Source organism: Hemitrygon akajei, chromosome 15 (genome assembly GCF_048418815.1).
Source record: "Hemitrygon akajei chromosome 15, sHemAka1.3, whole genome shotgun sequence".
NCBI classification, from domain to species: Eukaryota; Metazoa; Chordata; class Chondrichthyes; order Myliobatiformes; family Dasyatidae; genus Hemitrygon; species Hemitrygon akajei.
This window is the reverse complement of record NC_133138.1, coordinates 19,955,590-19,970,153: the sequence shown is the minus strand read 5'-3', so window position 1 is coordinate 19,970,153 and position 14,564 is coordinate 19,955,590. Positions and strand designations below refer to the sequence as shown.

Sequence of the window (14,564 nt, the reverse complement as noted above, 5' to 3'; positions counted from 1 at the left end):
ACGGTAGATAGTTTTTAAAAAAAATGGAAACAATTGCTGCTCCTCTCCAGTTGGGCGCTATTTGACAGTGAAACTTCCCCCGAACTGGCAGGGATGAATGGGAGCTGACAGTATGACAGAGAACCGTCACCCAACAGCTGACCGGCACCCGCGCCAGAGATTTTACCTCCAGGGCGAGGGGGTTGCATTCAAGACACAGATTTATGGGGCGCTTAATTGAATAATCCCCCTTAGTAAAGCCAGTAGGACACCGCACGATTATGTGTATACGAGGTTTTACCTCGGTTGATATTTTTTAAGAATCAACGTTTTAAAGAAAAAAAGACCTTTAATGATATTTTATTCAATTTCCATTCTCATAGATTATACTGTAGAAGAACCAGAAATCAAAAACAAATTCCTAAAAACAAGAAAGGGAATGAACTCTAGGATACAAGAGGTTGATGGACTGGTTTAATCCCAAACATGTAAAACAAACATAGAATTTTGGTGCACTTCCAAAATTACAAGCAGCATCAATTTACAAATGTAATTGAGAGCCAATAAATTGCAGCCAGCTAACAATCACAGCTGCTCATATTTGAGACATGAAAAGCTAGGAAACAGGATTAAAATTGCCATTTTGGTACATGTGTTGGTGAGTTCCCCCTTGTTGTGGAAATACATGGGAAGCTATTTGCATCACACAAAATGAGATAAAGAGATACAGTCAAAGAAATATAGCTCAGAAAATGGCCTTTTGGCCCATTGGGTCCTGCCAACCAAACTACTCATTCACACTAATCCTACATGAACCTTTTCTTTGTTTTCTACACATTCCCAATTTTAACAGCAAATTTCCCCCTTCCCCAATATTCTACTACTTACCTACATATTAATACCTACATACCTACAAGGGTTAATTTACATCAGGAACTTAATATACCAACCTTCACAAATTTGGAATGTACAAGGAAACCAGTGTACCAAGAGGAAACCCATCTTGTATTAAGTAACATGTATGCATTGAGTATTAAAGTTGACATTATTAATTGATCTCTGTAATGACCTGTGCCAAAGAATGGAAATCCAAAGCAACACACGTGAAATGCTGGAGGAACTCAGGTCAGGCAGCATCCATGGAGATAAACAAAGAATTGACATTTTGGGCCAGGATCCTTCTGCAATTCTGGAAAGGAAGATGGGAAGATACCAGAACAAAAAGGTGGGGGGAGGGGCAGGAAAGCAGGGCAGCTGGAAGGTGATAGGTAAAATCAGTTGCATAGGAAATGTAAAGGGCTGAAGAGAAAGGAATCTGATAGGGGAGGAGGGTGAACCATTGGAGCAGGGGACCTAAGGGGAGGTGATAGGCAGGTGAGAAGTAAGAAGCCAGCGTGGGGAATAAAAGAGGGGAGAGGGGAGAGATTTTTTTTGAACCGGAAAGAGAAATTGATATTCATGCCATCAGGTTGGAGGCTACCCAGATGCAATATAAGGTGTTGCTCCTCCACCCTGAGGGTGGCCTCATTGTGGAGCATGAGGAAGCCATGCACCGATATGTTGGAATGGGAATTGAAATTAAAATGTTTGGACACTTGGAAGTTCCACTGTTGGTGGATGGAGCAAAGGCGCTCAACAATTGGTCCCCCAATGCAAATCCAACTTCAGGTCTTTAAGAAGAAACTTCAAAAAAACAAATCAACTGACAGAAATTAGATTTTTAAGCGTCTAAGGAGTGGTGCCTATTAAGAAAAAAAGATAATGTGTGGAAAAACTGATGAGACCAAGATTCGTAATCAATATTTTGCACATGTTGAAGAAAATTGAATGGTATAAGCGTTGCAAAGGAGTGTTTAAGGGTTTTACCATTTTAAAGTGGCCATGCCAGATGAAAGTTTTCTCAGGCTACTAAGAGAAGCAAGGATGAAAAGGTGTATTGGCGAGGTAACAACTTCAATGTTTTAATCCTCCCAAATTGCAGGGGGCATTTCAGGATAGGAACGCTGCTGTTTTACAAAGGGAGGGATAAACTTGACAAGCCATTTAATTTAGCTTTGGTGATGGATAACTTTTTGGAATCAATTGTGACAGACAGTATAAATTTCAATTTAAAGAGATGCAGATTAATGAAAGGCAGTCAGAATTGATCTTTCAAGTGGGCTTCATGTTGGATGTACATGAATGGACTCTTTGAAAAGGAGGGCAAGTTCATTTGAGGTAGTTCTTGTGGACTTTGGCCAAGCTCACATGGAATCCAAGGAAGAGTAGACAATTAGATCTGAGCTCGACTCAATAGTAGAAAACAAAAGATAATAGTTGATTGGTTTATTTGGTAATAAAGTTAGGTTTTAAAACATGTTTCATGGAGGCCAGCGCTGAGTCCCTTGGTTATTGTTATATATTTGACTTTGACTCTGTAGGGGAAAATAAAGAAATTTGCAAAAAAATAAAAATTAGCCTTTTGGTTGACAATGTGGTGAAAAGATTAAGATAGGGTATGTTTGGTCATTTGTGCAGTCAAGTTGGAAAGCAAATTTATTCCAGGGAGAGAGAGGTAATGATAGAAAGCTGCACAATGCAAGAGAATAAACTCTCAATTGAACATAAAAGGAGCTTGACTGCATTGCCTCAGTTCTTTAAAAGATTGCAGGGCAAGGTACGAATGTGGTTAAAATGCACTCAAGGAGATTCCCTTTTAGCTGACATACAGAATTTAAGAGCATTTAACATTCTGCTGGAGCTGAACAACACAGTAATTAGACCAGAGCAAGTGGTGTTGTGTACTGTACAGATCACTAGGTTACTAGAAAGATGCAATTGCACTGGAGAAGGCATGAAAAAGACACTTACAGATGTTGCCAGAAGTGTAAAATTATAGCTCGTTTCCCAATCTTTGTTTATGGATAGTTTTTCATAAATCCTGTTTATTTTCCTAGAAATGTCTGCAGGAAAATGTATCTCAAGGTAGTATCTGGTGACATGTACGTACTTTGATAATAAATCCTTACTTCGAACTTTACTTTGAGATTAACTAGGTACCATTTTGAGTCATGTAGACAGAGAGGAGATTGAGCTGTACAAAATTGTGGGCCCAAAATGAAAGTAAAATAAGTGTTAGCAGCGTGTAAACTTTAAGCATTGCTATAATTGAAGGGGAGTTAAAGAAGCTTTTTTCCCCATTCATTTGGTGGTGTGGACTCAAATTGAGAAAGAAGGTAGAAGCTGCAGTCCTTGTCAGATTTATAAAGGTGCTCACACGAGTAATTGAAGAGCTGTTCTCTGCAGAGCTAAAGACCCAGTGCTAGAAGATGGGATCAGGTTAGATCACTCGGTGACTTTTATAGGCACAAAATGGAAGCAATACAAAAACCTTCTATGATTCCATATGTTGATAGTAGGCCAGCTGTGAAAGGTGGTGGTATAATATCGTTAAGAGAAATACCATGGGAAGGAGCTGAATAGCTGACTTTTAGAAACTATTTCATCCATATTGTTTGTGTTGTCAAGTTCTATGAATGCATATGTCTTTTGAAATGCTTAGAAATCCCAAATTAGTTTTTCCTCCTACTCATGCTCAATGGTTATGCGATGTTATGTCACGTTTAGATTTAGAGAAGATTCGTTGTTCAATTTCTGAATCTCGCCAAGACTTTCAAACATTGTGGGGACCTTTTCTGAATTATTTTCAAAACCTTCAATTCGTTGTTTAAACTCAGATGTTGGCTATTATTACTTTTTATTATATGAGAAGGTATTTTACCTTCTTTTCTCCTTAATGAAGAGCTTCGGTCTTGTTAGGGGTTAGATTCTTTTTTTGTAATAAATTAGTATATTTCAATATAACTATTGATTAACTTAATATGGGGAAAGAGATTGTTATTATGAACAGATACAATCTCATTGGTAGTTTTTAAAAATCTTTTTTGACCTCTTATATACACTTTCTTGTACTCTGCATTCTTTTATGTAGAAACTAATAAAATTATTGGAAAGAAATCCCAAACTAATGCAATGAATTTAAGTATTTTCTGAAGTTACTTGAAAACTATGCACTTACATCAAAACTGGTATCAGATGATTTGAGGACGCAGCTCAGGGTTACTGGGGAAGGATAATAATAATCACTGGTGTTGCCAAGAACACAAATCCAGAGATAAAAAAATCAGGTCACATATCTCACTTCACAGCTGATTACATACATTGAAGGCTTGAAACTACAAAAATATTGTTTGGTTATTTGGAAAACTATTTCCTTTATTTCACAGTTTAAAGTAAAAGCATTATCAAAGTACTCTATGTACACCATATACAATGTTGAGATTCATTTTATTTTATTTACATAATTAGAGATAGAATGTGGAATGTGCCCTTTAGGTCAAAGGGCCTCACTGCCCAGCCTAGCTTAATCACAGGAAAATTTACAATGACCAATTAACCTGCTAACCAGTACATATTTGGACTGTGGGAGGAAACCAATTTGGTTTACAGGGAGAACATTCAAGCTCTTTACAGACGGCACTGGAATTGAACTCTGGAATGACCCAAGCTGTAGTGCTTTGTTTCTTGCAGGCACCCACAGGAAAGTAAAGAAATACAATAGAGTCCATGAGAAAACATGCACAACAATAACAAACAATGAGCTAAAAGAGGACACATTGTGCAAATAACTTAATAAACAAATAATAAACTAAGAATATGGGCAGTGGAGTCCACAAAACTGAGGCCACTTGGTGGAGACTATTCAGCGCTGGGGCAAGCGAAGCCAGTCACACTGGTCCAGGAGTCTGCTGATTGTAGGACGATGACTATCCCTGAATCAGGTGGTGTGGACTCCTGCACCTCCTGCCCAATAGTAGTAGTGAGAAGAGAAAAAGGCATGTCAAACACAAGCGGAGGGGACGGGCTCAGGTAGGAGATGTTGGCTGGCTTGGAGTGGAGGCACAAGAGGAAACTAATCAAATCCCAGCAGCAAAGAAGACAGAATATCTTTAAAGCAGAGAAAACAATATGTAGTCCTACAAAGGAAAGAACTTGAACAATTTGACATGGCATGGAAGAACCGTAGTAGGCTTTGTTGTCGAGCCATAAATACCAGGCTGACAATAATGATTCTGCGTGCCAAGCACTTCATGCTGATGGTGCTGTGAAGCAGGTCCAAGGTGCTTTCAACACAGAGCAGAAAGATAAAGTGTATGCACGCATGTGTATGGTGGGATAAACAACTGAAATTTAATCATTAATTGCATAATTGCCTTCAACATTTGGTTGAGCAACACCAGAATTCTACCTTATCCCAATTGTTCATTAGTCCTGTCAGATGATAAAATTACATTGAAGAATGAAATTGCAAATGCTTTTCTGAAAAAGAAACTCTTTTGCAATGTTTGATGACCTCTGAACCTCAAAGAAATGTTGATGGAGATCATTTACCAATGCGAACCGGTGAAGTGAGAGCAGAGCAGTGGTGGAGGTGTGGAATGTGATAAAATGGGGGACGGTGGTGTAGATGTTTATAAAACAGGGTTTAATCAGAATATTCTCAAAATTAATCAAAGGCTATTTTTCACATGAAAGGAATTATTCCCTGTCAACAGTACTCAGAATGAATAAACTTTTATTATTAACATACAGTGGCCATTTTATTAGTTAAACCTGCGCAACTGCTCATTAGTGCAAATATTTAATCAGCTAATCATGTGGCAGCAACTCAGTGGGGAAGAAATTTGACTGTGGAATGGCTGTTGGTGCCAGATGGGGTGGTTTGAGTAATTCAGAAACTCGCATGTAATTTTATCATCTGAAAGGATTAACGTAAAAATGAACAATTGGGATAAGATAGAATTCTGCTGTTCCTCAACTAAATGTTGAAGGCAATATGCAAGTTAATGATTAAATTTTAAGTTGTCTATCCGTCTATACTCATCCAGTGAGCGGCAGTTCTGTGGGTGAAAACGCCTTGTTAATGAGAGAGGTCGGAGGAGAATGGCCAGACTGGTTCAAGCTGACTGGATGGCAACAGTAACTCAAATAACCACGTGTTACAACAGTGGTGTGCAGAAGAGCATCTCTGAATGCACATCACGTCGAACCTTGAAGTCGTTGGGCTAGAGCAGCAGAAGATCTCAACTATACACTCAAGGTGGCTAATTTAATAGTTGTAATGGGTATCTATTTAACGGGCACTGAGTGTATATATGTATCATGTAAACATGAAAATATTTGGCATCCAGCAAATGCAACGACTAGTGTCACAGCTCAGGAAAAGGGTTAACCAGTAACAAATGTCGTGAGCAGCTTGCATGAAACTTGAACTCAACCATGGAAAATTCACTTTATACACTTAATTATCTCTTTGTAACTGAACCTTTGCACAGAGAAAAAATGGACTGCAGCTGCCCAGCCAGAAGTATTTTGTATTGTTCATCATCAGCTCACTTTCCAAGCGTTAATCTCCATGGATCCAGAAGGCAAACTGGCCAGATGCACGGCTGGCTGACATCACATTCATCCATCCATCAGCGGAGGCACCTGTTGTCTCGGGGGGCTGATTTTCCTTATTGTTATTAGGCAGAGGTTTGTTGCCTAAAACCACTTGTGGGTATTTATTTTTTTTAATGTTTTCAATACATTTGACCTTTAATAGATTTATAGAACATTGTGTGCTACAGCACGATACAGGCCCTTTGGTCCACAATGTTGTGCTGACCTTCTAATCTAACCTAACCCTTCCCTTCCACATAGCCCTCCATTTTTCTTTCATCCGTATGGCTATTTAGGAGTTACTTAAATGTCCTAATGTATAAGCCTCTACCACTACCCCGGCAACATGTTTCTCACATCTACTGTTCTGTGTAAAAAAAAAATACCTCTACACTTTTCTCCATCACCTCAAAAGCCATATTAGTCATTTCCACATCGGGAAAGAGTCCCTGCTTGTAACCCTATGCTTCTGTAATCTTTTCACCTCAGTCTAAATTTAATCAGGGTGAAAACTTCAGGGAGTTTGGGAGCAGTAACATGATTCAGAGAGCACACTTTAACAGTTGAAATTAAATACCAAGAGTTGAAACTAAATATATAGATTTTCTCATGTTCTATTACATAATGAAAATGTGGTTCCTTCTGGTTGTGGTAGCTGGGGGAAGATAGTGGGGATAAGCTCACTCTACCTATTAAATGCTCCCAATGGCGTGCATTTCAAATAGCCTCTGACAACCAAGTCCAGCTCCTGACCTTCATGTGTGGCTTAGCTACTAAGCCTGGCAGAACCATTTCTACTAACAGGAGAAAGGGCAAAGGCAGGTTACTGGCACCTTAAAACCAGTCACTTTAGGCAGATGGGGCTCGTTAGCTGTGATTGGCAGCTCATCTCTGATCTCAAACCTCCGCTGCCTTGTTTCAATACCCACACATGGGGAAGGCTTCGAGAGTAAACCCCAAGGAAAAATCCAGAGCTGACTAAATCCTTAAGGCGGTCCTACTTAGAGTTCAATGCTTACTAGCAACTCCTGCAATGCAGCTGGTGCCAAACTGTATCGGTGTCTGCCATTCCTTTGGATTCATCAGCTGTGTGGAGAGGGGGAGCTTGCTGCATACTGCTTGGTGTCCTATACTGTACTGCCCTGGACTATGCATCATGTTAGACAGCTACGGCATAATATCCATGGTCGACATCGACCAACGGCGTGCCTCAACAGTTGCGTAAGGAAGGAACACAGTTATTGCTACGTGGTTTTCTCAGGTCATGATTTATTGATCCGACAATCACAAAGAAAAAGCTTGTTCTAGTTTTTCAAAAATGCATCCTGGATTTTTGGTCAAATCACATTTCAACACTAGATCAACTTAACCCCTAGACCTATTCTGAGTTTTATACTCAAGTTATTGGGACTTGACTACCTAAACTTTCCTCACATGACAAAACCATCTTTCCTGGAATTAATCTGGTGGGCTGTTGCTATACTCACTCTATCATAGGTTATATATAGGTAGATGGTTCCTTTAAATAATCTTTCCGATGTAGCCATTATTGAAACTTGGTTGCATTAGGGGCAGGACTGGCAGCTCAGTATTCCAGAGTTCCATTGTTTTAGACATGATCGAGGGGATGGGATGATGTTACAAGCCTGGGAAAGTGTCATGGTACAGTATTGCTCTGCCAGGACAGACTGCAAAACTTGTCTAGCAAGGCTTCATGGGAGGAACTGAGAAATAAGAAAGGTACGACCTCATTAATGGGGCTATATCATAGACCACCAAACAGTCTGTGGGGTTTAGAGGAACAACTTTGTACAGAGATTGCAGATTGTTGGAAAAAAAAACATAAGGTTGTGAAAGTAGATGATTTTAACTTTCCACATATTGACTGGGACCCCCATGCTGTAAAAGGAATAGATAGGATAGGGTTCGTCAAATGTGCTCAGGGAAGTTTCCTTAATCAGTACGTAGAAGTTCCAACAAGAAAGTGTAAAATTCTATTATGGAATGAGACATGGCAGGTGACTAAAGTTTATGTAGCATCGCATGATCATAATACCATTAGTTTCAAGGTAATGGTGGTAAAGGACAGGTCTGGTCCTCAGGTTAAGATTCTAAATTGGAGAAAGGCCAATTCTGATGGTATCAGAAAGGATCTGGTAATTGTGGATTGGGACAGGCTATTTTCTGGCAAAGGTGTATTTGGTAAATGGGAAGCCTTCAAAAGAGAAATTTTGAGAGTACAAAGGTTGTATATGCCTGTCTGAATAAAAGACAAGGATAACACGTTTAGGGAGCCTTGGCTTTCAAGAGAGATTATGACTCAGGTTAAGTAAAAGGAGGTGTATAGCAGGTATAGGAAGGTAGGAACAAATGAGATACTTGAGGAGTATAAAAAATGAAGCAAAGCAGCAGTGAGGTCACGGACCCTATGCAGATTATAGAGGAAGAGGTGTTTTGCGGTCTTGAAGCAAATTAAGGTGAATAAATCCCCAGGGCCTGACAAGGTGTTCCCTCGGACCCTTTAGAAGGCAAGTACAGAAATTGCTGGGGCCTTAGCAGAGATATTCAAATCATCCTTAGTGACAGGTGAGATACAGGAGGCTTGGAGGATAGCCAGTGTTGTTTCATTGTTTAAAAAAGGCTCTAAGAATAAGCAAGAAAATTATAGGCCAGTGAACCTGACATCAGTAGTGGGAAAGTTAATGGAAGATATCCTAAGGGTATACATGAGTATTTGGGTAGACAGGGACTGATTAGGGGTAATTGGCATGGCTTTGTGTCTAAACAATTTTAGAATTGTTTTTGAGGAAGTTACCAGGGAAGTTGATGAAAGCGAGGCAGTGGATGCTGTCTACATGGACTTTAACAAGGCATTTGACAAGGTCCTGCATGGGAGGTAGGTCAAGAATGTTCAGTCACTTGACATTCAAGATGGGGTTGTAAATTGGAATCAGAATCAGGTTTATTATCACCGGCGTGTGACGTGAAATTTGTTAACTTAGCAGCAGCAGTTCAATGCAATACATAATATAGAAAAGAAAAAAAAAGTAAATCAATTACAGTATACATATATTGAACAGATTTAAAAAACATGCAAAAACAGAAATACTGTATATTAAAAAAGTGAGGTGGTGTCCAAGGGTTCAATGTCCATTTAGGAATCTGATGGCAGAGGGGAAGAAGCTGTTCCTGAATCACTGAGTGTGTGCCTTCAGGCTTCTGTACCTCCTTCCTGATGGTAACAGTGAGAAAAGGGCATGCCCTGGGTGCTGGAGGTCCTTAATAATGAATGCTGCCTTTCTGAAATACCACTCCTTGAAGGTGTCCTGGGTACTTTGAAGGCTAGTACCCAAAATGGAACTGACTAAACTTACAACCCTTTGCAGCTTTTTCGGTCCTGTGCAGTAGCCCCCCCCCATACCAGACAGTGATGCATCCTGTCAGAATGCTCCCCACGGTACATCCATAGAAGTTTTTGAGTGTATTTGTTGACATGCCAAATCTCTTCAAATTCCGAATGAAGTATAGCCGCTGTCTTGTCTTCTTTATAACTACATCAATATGTCAGGACCAGGTTAGGTTCTCAGAGATCTTGACACCCAGGAACTTGAAACTGCTCACTCTCTCCACTTCTGATCCCTCTATGAGGACTGGTATGTGTTCCTTCATCTTACCCTTCCTGAAGTCCACAATCAGCTCGTCTTACTGACGTTGAGTGCCAGGTTGTTGCTATGGCACCACTCCACTATTTGGCAAATCTCACTCCTGTATGCCCTCTTGTCACCACCTGAGATTCTACCAACAATGGTTGTATCATCAGCAAATTTATAGATGGTATTTGAGCTATGTCTATATATATATCATGTGTATATAGACAGTAGAGCAGTGGGCTAAGCGCATATGATGTGTTATCTCCAATCCACACAGATTGTGGTCTTCTGGTTAGGAAGTCAAGGATCCAATTGCAGAGGGAGGTACAGAGACCCAGGTTCTGTAACTTCTCAATCAGGATTGTGAGAATGATGATATTAAATGCTGAGCTATAGTCGATGAACAGCATCCTGACATAGGTGTTTGTTGTCCAGGTGGTCTAAAGCTTTGTGGAGAGCCATTGAGATTGCGTCAGCCATTGACCTATTGTGGCAAGAGGCAAATTGCAATGGGTTCAGGTCCTTGCTGAGGCAGGAGTTCAGTCTAGTCACGACCAACCTCTCAAAGCATTTCATCACTGTCGATGTGAGTGCTACTGGGTGATAGTCATTAAGGCAGCTCACATTATTCTTCTTAGGCACTGGTATAATTGTTGCCTTTTTGAAGCAAATGGCAAATTCCACCTGTAGCAGTGAGAGGATGAAAATGTCCTTGAATACTTCCGCTAGTTGGTTGGCACAGGTTTTCAGACCCTTACTAAGTACCACATCGAGACCTTCTGCCTTGCCAGGGTTCACTCTCTTTAAAGACAGCCTAACATTGGCTTCTGAGACAGAGATCACAAGGTCATCAGGTGCAGCAGGGATCGTCACAGCTCTAGTTGTGTTCTCCCTTTCAAAGTGAGCATAGAATGCATTGAGTTCATCTGGTAGTGAAGCATCACTGCTGTTCATGCTATTGGGCTTTGCTTTGTAGGAAGTAATGTCTTGCAAACCCTGCCAGAGTTGCCGTGCACCCGATGTCGCCTCCAATCCCATTCAAAATTGTCTCTTTGCCTTTGAAATAGCCTTCCGCAAATCATACCTGGTTTTCTGGTACATGCCTGGGTCACCAGACTCGAATGCCACAGCTCTAGCCTTCAGCAGACGATGTACCTCCTGTTTCATCCACGGCTTTTGGTTTGGAAATGTACAGTAAGTCTTTGTGGTCACAAACTCATCCACACGGGTCTTAATGAAGTCAGTAACAACTGCAGCATACTCATCCAGGTTCGAAGATGAATCTCTGAATACAGTCCAGTCCACTGATTGAAAGCAGTCCTGTAGGCGCTCCTGTGCTTCCCTTATCTATACTTACTTGGTCCTCACTACTGTTGCTGCAGTCTTCAGTCTCTGCCTATACTCAGGGAGTAGAATTACAGCCAAGTGATCAGACTTCCCGAAGTGAGGGCATGGAATAGCACAGTAGGCATTCTTGATGGTGGTGTAACAGTCATCCAGTGTGTTGTTTCCTCTGGTATTGCAAGTGATCTGTTGATTGTAGTTGCTTAGTGATTTTTTTTCAGACTGGCCTGGTTAAAATCTCCCAAAGCGATGGTGAAGGCATTAGGGTGTGCTGTTTCATGCATGCTGATCACATTACTCAGATTATCTAAAGCATGCTTGATATTGGCCTGAGATGAAATGTATACTGCTACCAAAATGAACCTGGAGAACTCTCTTGGTGGGTAAAAAAGACAGCACTTAACTCTAGATATTCCAGGTCTGGTGAGCAGAATTGGGACAGCACTGATATATTTGTGCACGGAGAAGAGTTCATCATGAGGCATACTCCTCCCACCTCTGCTTTTGAGAGACCCTATAGCTCTATCCTGATGGAGTATAGTCAACCCGTTGATCTGAATCGCTGCATCTGGTATGGAAGGGGCTAACTGGGATTCTGTGAAACAAAGGACACACGCAGTCCTAATTAGACATTGGTAGGAGAAGCGGAGAGTGGTAGTAGATAGTTGCCTTGCTGGAGGTTCGTGAGTGGTGGAGTGCTGCAGGGATCGGTGGTGGTTCCATTGTCATTTGTCATCTAAATCAATGATCTGGATGCTTATGTGGTTAACTAGATCAGCAAATTTGAGGACAACACCAAGACTGGGGGTGTAGTGGACAGAACTTACAGCGGGATCTTGACCAGCTGGAAAAATGGGCTGAAAAATGGCAGATGGAATTTAATGCAGACAAGTGTGATGTTTTGCAATTCGGTAGGACCAACTAGGGTAGGTCTTACACAGTGAGTGGTAGGGCACTGAGGAGTGTGGTAGAACAAAGAGATCTGGGAACACCAATCCACAATTCATTGAATGTAGAGTCACAGGCAGATTTGGTCGTAAAGAAAGTATTTGGCACATTGGCCTTCATAAATCAAAGTTTTGAGAACAGGATTTGGTATGTTATGTTGAAATTGTATAAGATGCTGGTAAGGCCCAGTTTGGAGTATTGTGTGCAGATTTGATCACCTACCGACAGGAAAGATGTAAATAAGCTTGAAAGAGTACAGAGAGCGTTGACAAGAATGTTGTTGGGATTGGAGGACTGAGTTATGAGGAATTATTGAATCAGTTAGAACTTTGTTCCCTAGAACATAGAAGATTTCATATTTTTAAAATATTCTGCACTAAAAAAGGGAACATCTTTTTTGAGGATTCAGCTCAGCATTGTTTTCTCAACCCAGCTCGACCCTTTAATTTTAAATGGAAGTTATTTGTGCTCCAGTTTGATGACTGTTGGAGCCAATAAATTAGCAGTCTTTCAATGGCAAATAGTTTGTGACGTATCATTCTTGTTGATTAGTATTGATTAACCAGTTTAACACCATCCCCATTGTGATGCATCCACATTCCAGTCTCAGGTACTTAAATGATATGAAATCTGTCGCTTGGCTTGACACTTATGGTCAGTCTCCTATGGCTGAACTGGCTTACACGCATAACACTTCCATAACCCGTACGTCTCAGAGAAGGTGAACTTAATGCAATCATTCCAAGATAGCTTCAAATTCCATTCCACAAGGTGAAAGCCATTAACCAAATAAGTAATTCAGCCAGTTCCTGTTTACATTTTTAATGAAGATAAGAACTGCAAGGTTATTATGAATTGAGAGAACATGTTATCTCAAACGGCTCACGCATTCATTTACACACAGAGATAACTATTCTTGTGAAAAGAGTAATCTTACTATAATTGTTCCACTGCTGATTAGCAGATAACTATGTAACTCACAAAGGACACATCATTAGGCACTAGATACAATCAAAAGGGGTCGATGTGGAAGTTGGTTTTAGTAGAGAGCGAAGCTTATACTATGTGCAACGACCCAGGTACTCACTCTGATGCGATTCAAGATGGTTAAGATTGTTTAATGTCAATTCCAGTGCACAAGTGTGAAGGAAAATGAAGTAATTGTTACCCTGGACCTGATGCAGCACAAAAAAATAATAAAAGACACAATAAATGTAAATATATAAGATAGCTTATATACATGGATTGTATGTCCATAAAGTGATGCAAGGCACAGGAGATTCTGTATGTAAGGTGACTGACAGGAAATAATAAAGTAGTGGAGATGGGGGGTGGGGAAGGGTACAATCAAAGATCAAATTACAGAAACTGAGATGATATGGGAGCTCTTGGACACTGATACAAAGCATGGGTTGACCGTGCAGTTAAAAAAGATTTATTTGTTATTCTGTATAATAATTAAGGCAAACCATGAGTAGTCAGATTAAAAGAGGCAAAGGAAGATGCCTTTAAGGACATCAGGGTATTCATAAGAGCTTTTCCAGCCAAAGATTTGAAATCATGGTTATAACTTAAGTCCCCACAGCAGTTGGAATGTGATCTCAACCAGATGCATAAATAATGATTTAGAAATTCTAAGTTTTAAAATATGTATGATCGTTATACAAGTCTAAGAAAATACTATCACTGCATGTCTGTGAAGGTTGTTGGGCCCTTCATATACATGATGTGCTCACCTACAGCAATGGTCAAATGGAAGCAATGACACTGTTGAATACAATCCACACAGGGTTGCTATGCCACAAGGTTCAACTCTGTGGCTCTGGGTCATCAGTGGTGAGAGCTGCACATGCAGAAACAGGGTTACACAATAGATTCAGTAAAGCTTAGAGAGGAAACTGGCTGACAAGGTCCTAACTCTGTGGGATGCATTGGTTGTAGCCTCTGTTATGATGCATTTGAGAGGTTGTTACCAGGGCCCAGCCCAACGGTGTACAACAGCTATTCTACACACACATACACCATTTTAGAATCCTGTTGTTGGTGTACACTGTTGGGCTGGGCCCTGGATAACAGTCTCTCAAGTGCTTTGAAGGTTTTTGTTTAAAAAGGATATGTAAGTGGCATTGATGCATTGCAAGAGAATGCATTGAATTGGTGGTA

The 14,564-nt window shown here is 40.4% G+C and overlaps 1 protein-coding gene across 1 annotated transcript in view; it reads right to left on the bottom strand.

Annotated features, from left to right (window-relative positions):
- The window catches only part of LOC140739201 (rho GTPase-activating protein 7), a 192,600-nt gene that overhangs the window by 40,667 nt on the left and 137,369 nt on the right, over positions 1–14,564 (bottom strand). The gene's annotated exons all lie outside the window — the stretch shown is intronic.